Genomic DNA, 13,336 nt, shown 5'->3' on the forward strand with positions numbered 1-13,336 from the left:
TGAATGTTGCTGTAAAAAAGGTGAATGATTTTGCTCAAAACTCAAATGTCTGTACTGTAATGTAGCTCATTATTGCCCCAGTTCAATGTAGTAGGATAGAGGCTCCAGAAATGAGTCATGTATGATGGCCATTGTTTCTGTAATTCATATTTTTACATGGTACGTTTGATAAAAGCTGGATAGTTCAGGATACTGGCATACAGGTAGCTGGTTTAGTATGATTTTTTTAAAGTGGTTTTTAAAAGGTGGGTAATTCCTTCTATGGTTAGGAAAATCAAATGGTTAATTATTCTAAGATTAACAGTGACAGACATTATTTCTCCGGGATATATATAGTATTTTGAAGTAAAACATTTACATAACTCAGGCCACTATTAAAGGTTTGTAGAATATGACTGGCAATAATGCCCTTTCATTTCTTTCTACCCCATTTCCTTTATTCTCATTGTATATTTGACTGTTCTTCATAAATATTACTGTTAGTTTGGTTATTTTATTTAATTTTTATTTTGCGGTACGCGGGCCTCTCACCGCCGTTGCCTCTCCCGCTGTGGAGCACAGGCTCTGGACGCGGAGCCTCAGCGGCCATGGCTCACGGGCCCAGCTGCTCCGCGGCACGTGCGATCCTTCCGGACCGGGGCACGAACCTGCGTCCCCTGCATCGGCAGGCGGACCCTCAACCACTGCGCCACTAGGGAAGCCCTACCATGTGTTTTTTTTTTTTATCATTTATTTATTTATTTTTTGGCTGCATTGGGACTTCATTGCACCACCAGGCTTTCTGTAGTTTCGGCGAGCGGGCGCTACTCTTCGTTGCAGTGCACGGGCTTCTCGTTGTGGTGGCTTCTCTTGTTGCGGAGCACGGGCTTTATGTGCGCGGGTTTCAGTAGTTGTGGCTCGCGGGCCCTAGAGCGCAGGTTCAGGAGTTGTGGCACACGGGCTTAGTTGCTCTGCGGCATGTGGGATCTTCCCGGACCAGGGCTCGAACCCGTGTCCTCTGCATAGGCAGGCGGACTCCCAACCACTGTGCCACCAGGGAAGTCCCTACCATGTGTTTTAAGGTGATTTTTCTGTCAGCGTGGCCATGACATATACAGTTGCTTTTGCAAGTTGCCAGATCTGGTGTGATTGGAAAGCACACACAACTAAATTACCTTGAGACTTATTTTGAAAATGGGTCCAATATTACAAGAATAGTATACATCACCATTTGGCCACGGAAGTGTTGAAATATAATTATCCTCTTAAGTGCATTTTCCAAATGACAATGTTCTGTTTTCAGCGGGAAACATGGGTCGGAGAATAAAGTCAACATACAGACCTAAAGAAGGAGGTGTTGGTCAAGGCTATCCCAGGGCAGTTGGGCCTGTGGTTGTAAGTGTTTTAACATTTGATGATTTTTATTAGTAGAAATTAGTTTTTGTGAAAATGTTGTTGAACTAATATAGATACAGTGATAAAGGTCTTCCATGTGATAAGGAACTTTGATCCAGGAGGACTGTATTCTGGTGTTGCCTGGATGAATGCTGTTACGTTCCTGGGGAATTTGACTGATGACTTCCTTCTCATGCTTATTAACAGATTGCACACAGCCATCCCGACATAGATGAAAATAGCTTCCAAAGTCCTTGTGGGTAACTGTTTTCCTGGAGTAGCCTCTCTTTGGGAAGAGTAACTTTACTAAGAATAAGTATGCTGGGAGCTTGAGGCTTTTTAGGGCATGAGCCACCTCGTCTCCTTGCATGGACTTGCAGTACAACTTTCTCTGCTCCAAAAAAAAAAAAGTGTACTGAATAGTATTGGAAAAATGTCTTTAGATTTATTTATGATGAAATGTATCTTTGTATTTTGTGTATTTATATTGTTGACGTGTATTAGTAACAAAACTTGTCATTTGCTCACACACACCCATAGTTCCAGCAGCCCGGTGATAAGCAACCCGAACAAGAGAAGCCACTAACTGAAAGTAAGGACATTACACCTGTTGAAGAGAAAATGGATGAAGGAGCATATTCAGTTAAAGGTGAAGGGAAAGGGAAGAAGAATGCGTGTTGGGTGTGTGTATGTGTGTGTGTGTATGTGATGTGTCATGCATTATGATATACCAGTAAGAGAAGGAAAGAAAACAATAGAAAGGGATCTCAAACGTGGCCTGAAAATTGGCTGGAGAAGTGAAGAGAGTATAATTTGCAGTTTAGGGCAACCTCTCACTCTAATAAATTTTTCCCAATTTATGAATGAGAAAATTGAGGCTAAAGGATTGGGTTTATCAAAGAGCACTTGGGTTTTGAATACAAAATCTGTATTTCACTCCAGAGTTTGTGTCTTCCTACCATGAATGTTGCTGTAAAAAAGGTGAATGATTTTGCTCAAAACTCAAATGTCTGTACTGTAATGTAGCTCATTATTGCCCAGTTCAATGTAGTAGGATAGAGGCTCCAGAAATGAGTCATGTATGATGGCCATTGTTTCTGTAATTCATATTTTTACATGGTACGTTTGATAAAAGCTGGATAGTTCAGGATACTGGCATACAGGTAGCTGGTTTAGTATGATTTTTTTAAAGTGGATTTTAAAAGGTGGGTAAATCCTTCTATGGTTAGGAAAATCAAATGGTTAATTATTCTAAGATTAACATGAGACAGACATTATTTCTCCTGGATATATATAGTATTTTGAAGCAAAACATTTACATAACTCAGGCCACTATTAAACGTTTGTAGAATATGACTGGCAATAATGCCCTTTCATTTCTTTCTACCCCATTTCCTTTATTCTCATTGTATATTTGACTGTTCTTCATAAATATTACTGTTATTTTGGTTATTTCATTTAATTTTTATTTTGCGGTGCGCGGGCCTCTCACCGCCGTGGCCTCTCCCTCTGTGGAGCACAGGCTCTGGACGCGCAGCCTCAGCGGCCATGGCTTACGGGCCCAGCTGTTCCACGGCATGTGCGATCCTTCCGGACTGGGGCACGAACCTGCATCCCCTGCATCGGCAGGCAGACCCTCAACCACTGCGCCACTAGGGAAGCCCTACCATGTGTTTTTTTTTTTTTTTAACATTTATTTATTTATTTTCTAGCTGCGTTGAGACTTCATTGCCCCACCAGGCTTTCTCTAGTTTCGGCGAGCAGGCGCTACTCTTCGTTGCGGTGTGCGGGCTTCTCATTGCAGTGGCTTCTCTTGTTGTGGAGCACGGGCTTTAGGCGTGCGGGCTTCAGTAGTCATGGCTCGCGGGCTCTAGAGCGCAGGTTCAGGAGTTGTGGCACACGGGCTTAGTTGCTCTGTGGCATGTGGGATCTTCCTGGACCAGGGCTCGAACCCGTGTCCTCTGCATTGGCAGGCGGACTCCCAACCACTGTGCCAACAGGGAAGTCCCTACCATGTGTTTTAAGGTGATTTTTCTGTCAGCGTGGCCATGACATCAACAGTTGCTTTTGCAAGTTGCCAGATTTGGTGTGATTGGAAAGCACACACAATTAAATTACCTTGAGTCTTATTTTGAAAATGTGTCCAATATTACAAAAATAGTATACATCACCATTTGGCCACGGAAGTGTTGAAATATAATTATCCTCTTAAGTGCATTTTCCAGATGACAATGTTCTGTTTTCAGCGGGAAGTATGGGTTGGAGAAGAAAGTCAACATACAGACCTCAAGAAAGAGGTGATGGTCAAGGCTATCCCAGTGCAGTTGGGCCTGTGGTTGTAAGTGTTTTAACATTTGATGATTTTTATTAGTAGAAATTAGTTTTTGTGAAAATGTTGTTGAACCAATATAGATACAGTGATAAAGGTCTTCCATGTGATAAGGAACTTTGATCCAGGAGGACTATATTCTGGTGTTGCCTGGATGAATGCTGTTACGTTCCTAGGGAATTTTACTGGAGACTTCCTTCTCATGCTTATTAACAGATTGCACACAGCCATCCCGACATAGATGAAAATAGCTTCAATAGTCCTTGTGGGTAACTGTTTTCCTGGAGTAGCCTGTCTGTGGGAAGAGTAACTTTACCAAGAATAAGTATCCTGGGAACTCGAGGCTTTTTAGGGCATGAGCCACCTCGTCTCCTTGCATGGACTTGCAGTACAACTTTCTCTGCTCCAAAAGAAAAAAAATGTGTACTGAATAGTATTGGAAAGAGGTCTTTAGATTTATTTATGATCAAATGTATCTTTGTATTTTGTATATTAATATTGTTGACGTCTATTAGTAACAAAACTTTTCATTTGCACACACACACCCATAGTTCCAGCAGCCCGGTGATAGGCAACCTGAACAAGAGAAGCCAATAACTGAAAGTCAGGACATTAAACCTGGTGAAGAGAAAATGGATGAAGGAGCATATTCAGTTAAAGGTGAAGGGAAAGGGAAGAAGAATGCCTGTTGGGTGTGTGTATGTGTGTGTGTGTATGTGATGTGTCATGCATTATGATATACCAGTAAGAGAAGGAAAGAAAACAATAGAAAGGGATCTCAAATGTGGCCTGAAAATTGGCTGGAGAAGTGAAGAGAGTATAATTTGCAGTTTAGGGCAATCCCTCACTCTAATAAATTTTCCCCAATTTATGAATGAGAAAACTGAGGCTAAAGGATTGGGTTTATCACAGAGCACTTGGCTTTTGAATACAAAATCTGTATTTCACTCCAGAGTTTGTGTCTTCCTACCATGAATGTTGCTGTAAAAAAGGTGAATGATTTTGCTCAAAACTCAAATGTCTGTACTGTAATGTAGCTCATTATTGCCCCCAGTTCAATGTAGTAGGATAGAGGCTCCAGAAATGAGTCATGTATGATGGCCATTGATTGTGTAATTCATATTTTTACATGGTACGTTTGATAAAAGCTGGATAGTTCAGGATACTGGCATACAGGTAGCTGGTTTAGTATGATTTTTTAAAGTGGTTTTTAAAAGGTGGTTAAATCCTGCTGTGGTTAGGAAAATCAAAAGGTTAATTATTCTAAGACTAACATGCGACAGACATTATTTCTCCGGGATATATATAGTATTTTGAAGTAAAACATTTACATAACTCAGGCCACTATTAAAGGTTTGTACAATATGACTGGCAATAATGCCCTTTCATTACTTTCTACCCCATTTCCTTAATTCTCATTGTATATTTGACTGTTCTTCATAAATATTACTGTTATTTTGGTTATTTCATTTAATTTTTATTTTGCGATACGCGGGCCTCTCACTGCCGTGGCCTCTCCCGCTGTGGAGTACAGGCTCTGGACGCGCAGCCTCAGCCGCCATGGCTCTCGGGCCCAGCGGCTCCGTGGCACGTGCGATCCTTCCGGACCCGGGCACGAACCCGCGTCCCCTGCATTGGCAGGCGGACCCTCAACCACTGCGCCACTAGGGAAGCCCTACCATGTGTTTTTTGTTTTTTTTAACATTTATTTATTTATTTTTTGGCTGCGTTGAGACTTCATTGCCCCACCAGGCTTTCTCTAGTTGCGGCCAGCGGGCGCTACTCTTCGTTGCCGTGTGCGGGCTTCTCATTTCGGTGGCTTCTCTTGCTGTGAAGCACGGGATCTAGGCGCGCGGGCTTCAGTAGTTGTGGCTCACGGGCCCTACAGCGCAGGCTCAGGAGTTGTGGCACACGGGCTTAGTTGCTCTGCGGCATGCGGGATCTTCCCGGACCAGGGCTCGAACCCGTGTCCTCCGCATTGGCAGGCGGACTCCCAACCACTGTGCCACCAGGGAAGTCCCTACCATGTGTTTTAAGGTGATTTTTCTGTCAGCGTGGCCATGACATAAACAGTTGCTTTTGCAAGTTGCCAGATCTGGTGTGATTGGAAAGCACACACAATTAAATTACCTTGAGACTTATTTTGAAAATGTGTCCAATATTACAAAAATAGTATACATCACCATTTGGCCACGGAAGTGTTGAAATATAATTATCCTCTTAAGTGCATTTTCCAAATGACAATGTTCTGTTTTCAGCGGGAAGTATGGGTTGGAGAAGAAAGTCAACATACAGACCTCAAGAAAGAGGTGATGTTCAAGGCTATCCCAGTGCAGTTGGGCCTGTGGTTGTAAGTGTTTTAACATTTGATGATTTTTATTAGTAGAAATTAGTTTTTGTGAAAATGTTGTTGAACTAATATAGATACAGTGATAAAGGTCTTCCATGTGATAAGGAACTTTGATCCAGGAGGACTATATTCTGGTGTTGCCTGGATGAATGCTGTTACGTTCCTGGGGAATTTGATGACTTTCTTCTCATGCTTATTAACAGATTGCACACAGCCATCCCGACATAGATGAAAATAGCTTCCAAAGTCCGTGTGGGTAACTGTTTTCCTGGAGTAGCCTCTCTGTGGGAAGAGTAACTTTACTAAGAATAAGTATGCTGGGAGCTTGAGGCTTTTTAGGGCATGAGCCACCTCGTCTCCTTGCATGGACTTGCAATACAACTTTCTCTGCTCCAAAAAAAAAAAAAAAGTGTACTGAATAGTATTGGAAAAATGTCTTTAGATTTATTTATGATGAAATGATTCTTTGTATTTTGTATATTTATATTGTTGACGTGTATTAGTAACAAAACTTGTCATTTGCACACACACACCCATAGTTTCAGCAGCCCGGTGATAAGCAACCCGAACAAGAGAAGCCACTAACTGAAAGTAAGGACATTACACCTGTTGAAGAGAAAATGGATGAAGGAGCATATTCAGTTAAAGGTGAAGGGAAAGGGAAGAAGAATGCGTGTTGGGTGTGTGTATGTGTGTGTGTGTATGTGATGTGTCATGCATTATGATATACCAGTAAGAGAAGGAAAGAAAACAATAGAAAGGGATCTCAAACGTGGCCTGAAAATTGGCTGGAGAAGTGAAGAGAGTATAATTTGCAGTTTAGGGCAATCTCTCACTCTAATAAATTTTCCCCAATTTATGAATGAGAAAATTGAGGCTAAAGGATTGGGTTTATCAAAGAGCACTTGTCTTTTGAATACAAAATCTGTATTTCACTCCAGAGTTTGTGTCTTCCTACCATGAATGTTGCTGTAAAAAAGGTGAATGATTTTGCCCAAAACTCAAATGTCTGTACTGCAATGTAGCGCATTATTGCCCCAGTTCAATGTAGTAGGATAGAGGCTCCAGAAATGAGTCATGTATGATGGCCATTGTTTCTGTAATTCATATGTTTACATGGTACGTTTGATAAAAGCTGGATAGTTCAGGATACTGGCATACAGGTAGCTGGTTTAGTATGATTTTTTTAAAGTGGATTTTAAAAGTTGGGTAAATCCTTCTATGGTTAGGAAAATCAAATGGTTAATTATTCTAAGATTAACATGAGACAGACATTATTTCTCCTGGATATATATAGTATTTTGAAGCAAAACATTTACATAACTCAGGCCACTATTAAACGTTTGTAGAATATAACTGGCAATAATGCCCTTTCATTTCTTTCTACCACATTTCCTTTATTCTCATTGTATATTTGACTGTTCTTCATAAATATTAGTGTTATTTTGGTTATTTCATTTAATTTTTATTTTGCGATGCGCGGGCCTCTCACCGCCGTGGCCTCTCCCTCTGTGGAGCACAGGCTCTGGACGCACAGCCTCAGCGGCCATGGCTTACGGGCCCAGCTGCTCCACGGCACGTGCGATCCTTCCGGACTGGGGCACGAACCTGCGTCCCCTGCATCGGCAGGCAGACCCGCAACCACTGCGCCACTAGGGAAGCCCTATCATGTGTTTTTTTTTTTTTTTTTTTTTAACATTTATTTATTTATTTTCTGGCTGCGTTGAGACTTCATTGCCCCACCAGGCTTTCTCTAGTTTCGGCGAGCAGGCGTTACTCTTCGTTGCGGTGTGCGGGCTTCTCATTGCGGTGGCTTCTCTTGTTGTGGAGCATGGGCTTTAGGCGTGCGGACTTCAGTAGTCATGGCTCGCGGGCCCTAGAGCGCAGGTTCAGGAGTTGTGGCACACGGGCTTAGTTGCTCTGTGGCATGTGGGATCTTCCCGGACCAGGGCTCGAACCCGTGTCCTCTGCATTGGCAGGCGGACTCCCAACCACTGTGCCACCAGGGAAGTCCCTACCATGTGTTTTAAGGTGATTTTTCTGTCAGCGTGGCCATGACATAAACAGTTGCTTTTGCAAGTTGCCAGATTTGGTGTGATTGGAAAGCACACACAATTAAATTACCTTGAGTCTTATTTTGAAAATGTGTTCAATATTACAAAAATAGTATACATCACCATTTGGCCACGGAAGTGTTGAAATATAATTATCCTCGTAAGTGCATTTTCCAAATGACAATGTTCTGTTTTCAGCGGGAAGTATGGGTTGGAGAAGAAAGTCAACATACAGACCTCAAGAAAGAGGTGATGGTCAAGGCTATCCCAGTGCAGTTGGGCCTGTGGTTGTAAGTGTTTTAACATTTGATGATTTTTATTAGTAGAAATTAGTTTTTGTGAAAATGTTGTTGAACCAATATAGATACAGTGATAAAGGTCTTCCATGTGATAAGGAACTTTGATCCAGGAGGACTATATTCAGGTGTTGCCTGGATGAATGCTGTTACGTTCCTGGGGAATTTGACTGATGACTTCCTTCTCATGCTTATTAACAGATTGCACACAGCCATCCCGACATAGATGAAAATAGCTTCCAAAGTCCTTGTGGGTAACTGTTTTCCTGGAGTAGCCTCTCTTTGGGAAGAGTAACTTTACTAAGAATAAGTATGCTGGGAGCTTGAGGCTTTTTAGGGCATGAGCCACCTCGTCTCCTTGCATGGACTTGCAGTACAACTTTCTCTGCTCCAAAAAAAAAAAAGTGTACTGAATAGTATTGGAAAGAGGTCTTTAGATTTATTTATGATCAAATGTATCTTTGTATTTTGTATATTAATATTGTTGACGTCTATTAGTAACAAAACTTTTCATTTGCACACACACACCCATAGTTCCAGCAGCCCGGTGATAGGCAACCTGAACAAGAGAAGCCACTAACTGAAAGTCAGGACATTAAACCTGGTGAAGAGAAAATGGATGAAGGAGCATATTCAGTTAAAGGTGAAGGGAAAGGGAAGAAGAATGCCTGTTGGGTGTGTGTATGTGTGTGTGTGTATGTGATGTGTCATGCATTATGATATACCAGTAAGAGAAGGAAAGAAAACAATAGAAAGGGATCTCAAATGTGGACTGAAAATTGGCTGGAGAAGTGAAGAGAGTATAATTTGCAGTTTAGGGCAATCCCTCACTCTAATAAATTTTCCCCAATTTATGAATGAGAAAGTTGAGGCTAAAGGATTGGGTTTATCACAGAGCACTTGTCTTTTGAATACAAAATCTGTATTTCACTCCAGAGTTTGTGTCTTCCTACCATGAATGTTGCTGTAAAAAAGGTGAATGATTTTGCTCAAAACTCAAATGTCTGTACTGTAATGTAGCTCATTATTGCCCCAGTTCAATGTAGTAGGATAGAGGCTCCAGAAATGAGTCATGTATGATGGCCATTGTTTCTGTAATTCATATTTTTACATGGTACGTTTGATAAAAGCTGGATAGTTCAGGATACTGGCATACAGGTAGCTGGTTTAGTATGATTTTTTTAAAGTGGTTTTTAAAAGGTGGGTAATTCCTTCTATGGTTAGGAAAATCAAATGGTTAATTATTCTAAGATTAACATGTGACAGACATTATTTCTCCGGGAAAAATATAGTATTTTGAAGTAAAACATTTACATAACTCAGGCCACTATTAAAGGTTTGTAGAATATGACTGGCAATAATGCCCTTTCATTTCTTTCTACCCCATTTCCTTTATTCTCATTGTATATTTGACTGTTCTTCATAAATATTACTGTTAGTTTGGTTATTTTATTTAATTTTTATTTTGCGGTACGCGGGCCTCTCACCGCCGTGGCCTCTCCCGCTGTGGAGCACAGGCTCTGGACGCGGAGCCTCAGCGGCCATGGCTCACGGGCCCAGCTGCTCCGCGGCACGTGCGATCCTTCCGGACCGGGGCACGAACCTGCGTCCCCTGCATCGGCAGGCGGACCCTCAACCACTGCGCCACTAGGGAAGCCCTACCATGTGTTTTTTTTTTTTTTATCATTTATTTATTTATTTTTTGGCTGCATTGGGACTTCATTGCACCACCAGGCTTTCTGTAGTTTCGGCGAGCGGGCGCTACTCTTCGTTGCAGTGCACGGGCTTCTTGTTGTGGTGGCTTCTCTTGTTGCGGAGCACGGGCTTTATGTGTGCGGGTTTCAGTAGTTGTGGCTCGCGGGCCCTAGAGCGCAGGTTCAGGAGTTGTGGCACACGGGCTTAGTTGCTCTGCGGCATGTGGGATCTTCCCGGACCAGGGCTCGAACCCGTGTCCTCTGCATAGGCAGGCGGACTCCCAACCACTGTGCCACCAGGGAAGTCCCTACCATGTGTTTTAAGGTGATTTTTCTGTCAGCGTGGCCATGACATATACAGTTGCTTTTGCAAGTTGCCAGATCTGGTGTGATTGGAAAGCACACACAATTAAATTACCTTGAGTCTTATTTTGAAAATGTGTCCAATATTACAAGAATAGTATACATCACCATTTGGCCACGGAAGTGTTGAAATATAATTATCCTCTTAAGTGCATTTTCCAAATGACAATGTTCTGTTTTCAGCGGGAAACATGGGTCGGAGAATAAAGTCAACATACAGACCTAAAGAAGGAGGTGTTGGTCAAGGCTATCCCAGGGCAGTTGGGCCTGTGGTTGTAAGTGTTTTAACATTTGATGATTTTTATTAGTAGAAATTAGTTTTTGTGAAAATGTTGTTGAACTAATATAGATACAGTGATAAAGGTCTTCCATGTGATAAGGAACTTTGATCCAGGAGGACTGTATTCTGGTGTTGCCTGGATGAATGCTGTTACGTTCCTGGGGAATTTGACTGATGACTTCCTTCTCATGCTTATTAACAGATTGCACAGAGCCATCCCGACATAGATGAAAATAGCTTGTAAAGTCCTTGTGGGTAACTGTTTTCCTGGAGTAGCCTCTCTGTGGGAAGAGTAACTTTACTAAGAATAAGTATGCTGGGAGCTTGAGGATTTTTAGGGCATGAGCCACCTCGTCTCCTTGCATGGACTTGCAATACAACTTTCTCTGCTCGAAAAAAAAAAAAGTGTACTGAATAGTATTGGAAAAATGTCTTTAGATTTATTTATGATGAAATGTATCTTTGTATTTTGTATATTTATATTGTTGACGTGTATTAGTAACAAAACTTTTCATTTGCACACACACACCCATAGTTCCAGCAGCCCGGTGATAAGCAACCCGAACAAGAGAAGTCACTAACTGAAAGTAAGGACATTACACCTGTTGAAGAGAAAATCGATGAAGGAGCATATTCAGTTAAAGGTGAAGGGAAAGGGAAGAAGAATGCATGTTGGGTGTGTGTATGTGTGTGTGTGTATGTGATGTGTCATGCATTATGATATACCAGTAAGAGAAGGAAAGAAAACAATAGAAAGGGATCTCAAACGTGGCCTGAAAATTGGCTGGAGAAGTGAAGAGAGTATAATTTGCAGTTTAGGGCAATCCCTCACTCTAATAAATTTTCCCCAATTTATGAATGAGAAAATTGAGGCTAAAGGATTGGGTTTATCAAAGAGCACTTGGCTTTTGAATACAAAATCTGTATTTCACTCCAGAGTTTGTGTCTTCCTACCATGAATGTTGCTGTAAAAAAGGTGAATGATTTTGCCCAAAACTCAAATGTCTGTACTGCAATGTAGCGCATTATTGCCCCAGTTCAATGTAGTAGGATAGAGGCTCCAGAAATGAGTCATGTATGATGGCCATTGTTTCTGTAATTCATATGTTTACATGGTACGTTTGATAAAAGCTGGATAGTTCAGGATACTGGCATACAGGTAGCTGGTTTAGTATGATTTTTTTAAAGTGGATTTTAAAAGGTGGGTAAATCCTTCTATGGTTAGGAAAATCAAATGGTTAATTATTCTAAGATTAACATGAGACAGACATTATTTCTCCTGGATATATATAGTATTTTGAAGCAAAACATTTACATAACTCAGGCCACTATTAAACATTTGTAGAATATAACTGGCAATAATGCCCTTTCATTTCTTTCTACCCCATTTCCTTTATTCTCATTGTATATTTGACTGTTCTTCATAAATATTACTGTTATTTTCGTTATTTCATTTAATTTTTATTTTGCGGTGCGCGGGCCTCTCACCGCCGTGGCCTCTCCCTCTGTGGAGCACAGGCTCTGGACGCACAGCCTCAGCGGCCATGGCTTACGGGCCCAGCTGCTCCACGGCACGTGCGATCCTTCCGGACTGGGGCACGAACCTGCATCCTCTGCATCGGCAGGCAGACCCTCAACCACTGCGCCACTAGGGAAGCCCTACTATGTGTTTTTTTTTTTTTAAAACAGTTATTTATTTATTTTCTGGCTGCGTTGAGACTTCATTGCCCCACCAGGCTTTCTCTAGTTTCGGCGAGCAGGCGCTACTCTTCGTTGCGGTGTGCGGGCTTCTCATTGCGGTGGCTTCTCTTGTTATGGAGCACGGGCTTTAGGCGTGTGGGCTTCAGTAGTCATGGCTCGCGGGCCCTAGAGCGCAGGTTCAGGAGTTGTGGCACACGGGCTTAGTTGCTCTGTGGCATGTGGGATCTTCCCGGACCAGGGCTCGAACCCGTGTCCTCTGCATTGGCAGGCGGACTCCCAACCACTGTGCCACCAGGGAAGTCCCTACCATGTGTTTTAAGGTGATTTTTCTGTCAGCGTGGCCATGACATAAACAGTTGCTTTTGCAAGTTGCCAGATTTGGTGTGATTGGAAAGCACACACAATTAAATTACCTTGAGTCTTATTTTGAAAATGTGTCCAATATTACAAAAATAGTATACATCACCATTTGGCTACGGAAGTGTTGAAATATAATTATCCTCTTAAGTGCATTTTCCAAATGACAATGTTCTGTTTTCAGCGGGAAGTATGGGTTGGAGAAGAAAGTCAACATACAGACCTCAAGATAGAGGTGATGGTCAAGGCTATCCCAGTGCAGTTGGGCCTGTGGTTGTAAGTGTTTTAACATTTGATGATTTTTATTAGTAGAAATTAGTTTTTGTGAAAATGTTGTTGAACTAATATAGATACAGTGATAAAGGTCTTCCATGTGATAAGGAACTTTGATCCAGGAGGACTATATTCTGGTGTTGCCTGGATGAATGCTGTTACGTTCCTGGGGAATTTGACTGATGACTTCCTTCTCATGCTTATTAACAGATTGCACACAGCCATCCCGACATAGATGAAAATAGCTTCCAAAGTCCTTGTGGGT

Source organism: Hyperoodon ampullatus (genome assembly GCF_949752795.1).
Source record: "Hyperoodon ampullatus genome assembly, chromosome: X".
Lineage (NCBI taxonomy): Eukaryota > Metazoa > Chordata > Mammalia > Artiodactyla > Ziphiidae > Hyperoodon > Hyperoodon ampullatus.